The following is a 6000-nucleotide window of genomic DNA, read 5'->3' as shown; positions in this document are numbered from 1 at the left end:
AGAGACAAACCTCCACACGCCCTCCAATGATGCTAGAAACACCACCGGAACAGGGACTAGGCAGGGAGAACCTTATTCTATCTTCAGAGAGCCTTTACCACCTTGCCTCTCTGAGCAGGACACAAACCCTAAAAAAACTCAAAAGAGCATGAAAAAATGAAGCCCTCTCACCGACAAGGGACGAGATCCACACCTCCATGGCCCTAAGGCCACAGGAGACGAGGTAGACCAGGAGGCACGAGAAAGCCTAGCCAAAGGGCCGTCTTTATTTCCATCGAAGAAATAATGTATTTGCAACTCAGTTCAAAAGGTTGTTGAAATGTATGCCAGCAACGCTGGATGGTTGCCTCATGTATCCGTATGCACGGGCTGGCCCCTATCCGCGAGAGGATGTGGAAGAAAATTTGCGGGTCGCCATTAAAGATGTCCTGATGCAGGCGCACATGCATGTCGCCACATGGCATCCTTTTTTTCGAGGGTACGCAAATTTCGTACCTTAGCTTTATAGAAGAAGAGAAATGAGACATACAACAACGTCAAACACTCGCTGCGAACAACGAAATACAACACCAAAAGGCCTACCCTACACCAGCAACGTCAAACACCCGGATTGTACAACCAAATACAACAACACGACAACACAGCTACGACACAAAAGGCCTACCCTACACCGAACCCCTTGCCGCGTCTCGGCCGACACTGAAGACCTCCGAAGAACAGCAACTCCAACTTCCTTGGATAAGCCGGCGACGACCGTACATGGCGCCGAAGGAGAAAGATCCGGGCAGCGGTGAACGCCAGAGGAGCGCATCATGGGACCTCGAGTCTCCCAGCACAATGCTCCCAACAGAGTAACAACCTCAAGGACGTTGCCATCATGCCGATCCTACGAATCAAGGCTTTCGCCCCAGAGACAGCTGCCGATACAAGGTTGCGAGGAAGATGGCGTTGCACTCGGCAAAGCCTCCAGGAAGGTGAATGACACCCATAGGTGCCATCAACGCCGGTCCGGCCACAACCGAACAAGATTTTCATCCGTAGCACCGCACATCTCCACGTCTCCAAGATCCCGGCCAGTCCCGATCAGACGCCTCACACCGCCGTCACCGCAGCAACTTGCCATCGAAGCCCCCCTCACTGCTGAGGGAACACGCCTAAAGCCATCACCTTCAACCTCGACTAGGAACCGCAGCAACCACCAAGCGGTGCACAGCCAGATCCGTGTTGGGGAACGTAGTAATTTCAAAAAAAAATCCTACGCACACGCAAGATCATGGTGATGCATAGCAACGAGAGGGGAGAGTGTTGTCTACGTACCCTTGTAGACCGACAACGGAAGCTTTGACAGAACGTAGAGGAAGTACTTGTACGTCTTCCCGATCCAACCGATCCAAGTACCGAATGTACGGCACCTCTGAGTTCTGCACACGTTCAACTCGGTGACGTCCCTCGAGCTCCGATCCAGCAAAGTGTTGAGGGAGAGTTTCGTCAGCACGACGGTGTGATGACGATGATGATGTTCTACCGACGCAGGGCTTCGCCTAAGCACCGCTACGATATGACCGAGGTGGAATATGGTGGAAGGGGGCACCGCACACGGCTAAGGAACGATCACGAAGATCAACTTGTGTGTCATGGGGTGTCCCGTTGCCCCCGTATATAAAGGAGGGGGAGGGGAGGTGCGGCCGGCCCAAGGGGTGCGCCTGGAGGAGTCCTACTCACTCCCCCCTCTTGCCTTTTAGGAAAAGGAAGGGGGAAGGGAGAAAGAGGAAAGGGGGGCGCCGCCCCCTTCCTTGTCCTATTTGGACTAGGGGGGAGGGGGCGCGCAGCCTACCCTGGCCGGTCCTCCTCTTCTCCCTTAGGGCCCATGTAGGCCCAAAACCCCCGGGGGGGGGGGGGGGTTCCGGTAACCCTCCAGTACTCCGGTAAAATCCCGATTTCACCCGGAACATTTCTGATATCCAAATATAGGCTTCCAATATATCAATCTTTATGTCTCGACCATTTCAAGACTCCTCGTCATGTCCGTGATCACATCCGGGACATCGAACAACCTTCGGTACATCAAACACAAAAACCCTAATTACGATCGTCACCGAACTTTAAGTGTGCGGACCCTACGGGTTCGAGAACTATGTAGACATGACCGAGACACGTCTCCGGTCAATAACCAATAGCGGAACCTGGATGCTCATATTGGCTCCTACATATTCTACGAAGATCTTTATCGGTCAGACCGCATAACAATATACGTTGTTCCCTTTGCCACCGGTATGTTACTTGCCCGAGATTCGATCATTGGTATCTCAATACCTAGTTCAATCTCATTACCGGCAAGTCTCTTTACTTGTTCCGTAATACATCATCCCACAACTAACTTATTAGTTGCAATGCTTGCAAGGCTTGAGTGATGTGCATTACCGAGAGGGCCCAGAGATACATCTCCGACAATCGGAGTGACAAATCCTAATCTCGAAATACGCCAACCCAACAAATACCTTCGAAGACACCTGTAGAGCACCTTTATAATCACCCAGTTATGTTGTGACGTTTGGTAGCACACAAAGTGTTCCTCCGGTAAACGGGAGTTGCATAATCTCATAGTCATAGGAACATATATAAGTTATGAAGAAAGCAATAGCAACAAACTATACGATCAAGTGCTAAGCTAATGGAATGGGTCAAGTCAATCACATCATTCTCCTAATGATGTGATCCCGTTAACCAAATAACAACTCATGTCTATGGTTAGGAAACATAACCATCTTTGATCAACGAGTTAGTCAAGTAGAGGCATAAAGTGACACTCTGTTTGTCTATGTATTCACACATATATTATGTTTCCGGTTAATACAATTCTAGCATGAATAATAAACATTTATCATGATACAAGGAAATAAATAATAACTTTATTATTGCCTCTAGGGCATATTTCCTTTAGTCTCCCACTTGCAGTAGAGTCAATAATCTAGATTACATAGTAATGATTCTAACACCCATGGAGCCTTGGTGCTAATCATGTTTTGCTCGTGGAAGAGGCTTAGTCAGCGGGTTTGCAACATTCAGATCCGAATGTATCTTGCAAATTTCTATGTCTCCCACTTGGACTAAATCCTGAATGGAATTGAAGCGTCTCTTGATGTGCTTGGTTCTCTTGTGAAATCTGGATTCCTTTGCCAAGGCAATTGCACCAGTATTGTCACAAAAGATTTTCATTGGACCCGATGCACTAGGTATGACACCTAGATTGGATATGAACTCCTTCATCCAGACTCCTTCATTTACTGCTTCCAAAGCAGCTATGTACTCCGCTTCACATGTAGATCCCGCCACGACGCTTTGTTTAGAACTGCACCAACTGACAGTTCCACCGTTTAATGTAAACACGTATCCGGTTTGCGATTTAGAATCATCCGGATCAGTGTCAAAGCTTGCATCAACGTAACCATTTACAATGAGCTCTTTGTCACCTCCACATACGAAAAACATATCCTTAGTTCTTTTCAGGTACTTCAGGATGTTCTTGACCGCTGTCCAGTGATCCACTCCTGGATTACTTTGGTACATCCCTGCTAGACTTATAGCAAGGCACACATCAGGTCTGGTACACAGCATTGCATACATGATAGAGCCTATGGCTGAAGCATAGGGAACATCTTTCATTTTCTCTCTATCTTCTGCAGTGGTCGGGCATTGAGTCTGACTCAACTTCACACCTTGTAACACAGGCAAGAACCCTTTCTTTGCTTGATCCATTTTGAACTTCTTCAAAATCTTGTCAAGGTATGTGCTTTGTGAAAGTCCAATTAAGCGTCTTGATCTATCTCTATAGATCTTAATGCCCAATATGTAAGCAGCTTCACCAAGGTCTTTCATTGAAAAACTGTTATTCAAGTATCCCTTTATGCTATCCAGAAATTCTATATTATTTCCAATCAATAATATGTCATCCACATATAATATAAGAAATGCTACAGAGCTCCCACTCACTTTCTTGTAAATACAGGCTTCTCCAAAAGTCTGTATGAAACCAAATGCTTTGATCACACTATCAAAGCGTTTATTCCAACTCCGAGAGGCTTGCACCAGTCCATAAATGGATCGCTGGAGCTTGCACACTTTGTTAGCTCCCTTTGGATCGACAAAACCTTCTGGTTGCATCATATACAACTCTTCTTCCAGAAATCCATTCAGGAATGCAGTTTTGACATCCATTTGCCAAATTTCATAATCATAAAATGCGGCAATTGCTAACATGATTCGGACAGACTTAAGCATCGCTACGGGTGAGAAGGTCTCATCGTAGTCAATCCCTTGAACTTGCCGAAAACCTTTCGCAACAAGTTGAGCTTTGTAGACAGTAACATTACCGTCAGCGTCAGTCTTCTTCTTGAAGATCCATTTATTCTCAATTGCTTACCGATCAACGGGCAAGTCAACCAAAGTCCACACTTTGTTCTCATACATGGATCCCATCTCAGATTTCATGGCTTCTAGCCATTTTGTGGAATCTGGGCTCACCATCGCTTCTTCATAGTTTGTAGGTTCATCATGATCTATTAGCATGACTTCCAGAACAGGATTACCGTACCACTCTGGTGCAGATCTTACTCCGATTGATCTACGAGGTTCGGTAGTAACTTGATCTGAAGTTTCATGATCATTATCATTAGCTTCCTCACTAATTGGTGTAGGTGTCACAAAAACCAGTTTATGTGATGTACTACTTTCCAATAAGGGAGCAGGTACAGTTACCTCATCAAGTTCTACTTTTCTCCCACTCACTTCTTTCGAGAGGAACTCCTTCTCTAGAAAAACTCCGAATTTAGCAACAAAAGTCTTGCCTTCGGATCTGTGATAGAAGGTGTACCCAACAGTCTCCTTTGGGTATCCTATGAAGACACATTTCTCCGATTTGGGTTCGTGCTTATTAGGTTGAAGCTTTTTCACATAAGCATCGCAGCCCCAAACTTTCAGAAATGACAACTTTGGTTTCTTGCCAAACCACAGTTGTCGGTGTCAAAACTGGCGGATCTCGGGTAGGGGGTCCCGAACTGTGCGTCTAGGCGGATGGTAATAGGAGGCAGGGGACACAATATTTTACCCAGGTTCGGGCCCTCTTGATGGAGGTAAAACCCTATGTCCTGCTTGATTAATATTGATGATATGGGTAGTACAAGAGTAGATCTACCACGAGATCAAGGAGGCTAAACCCTAGAAGCTAGCCTATGGTATGATTGTTGTTCGTCCTATGGACTAAAACCCTCCGGTTTATATAGACACCGGAGAGGGCCAGGGTTACATAGAGTCAGTTACAATGGTAGGAGATCTACATATCCGTATCGCCAAGCTTGCCTTCCATGCCAAGAAAAGTCCCGTCCGAACACGGGACGAAGTCTTCAATCTTGTATCTTCATAGTCCAGGACTCCGGCCGAAGGTATAGTCCGGCTATCCGGACACCCCCTAATCCAGGACTCCCTCAGTAGCCCCTGAACCAGGCTTCAATGACGACGAGTCTGGCGCGCAGATTGTCTTCGGCATTGCAAGGCGGGTTCCTCCTCCAAGCACTTCATAGAAGATTTTGAACACAAAGGTAGTGTCCGGCTCTGCAAAATAAGTTTCCACATATTGCCATAGAGAGACTAATATTTACACAAATCTAATCTGCTGACGTATTCCGTAGCGTGACATCACACCACGGCCAAGTCTTTATTTGAATCGTTTTACTGTCCCACCTCAGCGCGTTTAGCGAGGCGGTTTCCTTGGCACGTCTTGTCAAAGCAGATATTGTGTCCCCTTATTCCGGGATTCTCATCAATATGGGCGTGGGTAACCCAACCGTACCCGTTGGTATGTTTTCTCGATCAAAGGCGAGTCCCAAATGGTGACGGGGAGGGCCCTTGGTATTCAACCTCTTATAAAGAGACCAAGGCCTTACTCCTTTCTTTCAATCTCAAACGACTTCGCCCTTCGCCTCGAGTTCCAACACCCAAGGCTCC

Source organism: Triticum aestivum, chromosome 2A (genome assembly GCF_018294505.1).
Source record: "Triticum aestivum cultivar Chinese Spring chromosome 2A, IWGSC CS RefSeq v2.1, whole genome shotgun sequence".
NCBI lineage: Eukaryota > Viridiplantae > Streptophyta > Magnoliopsida > Poales > Poaceae > Triticum > Triticum aestivum.
The sequence above is the reverse complement of the archived record's forward strand: the minus strand, read 5'-3'. Positions refer to the sequence as shown.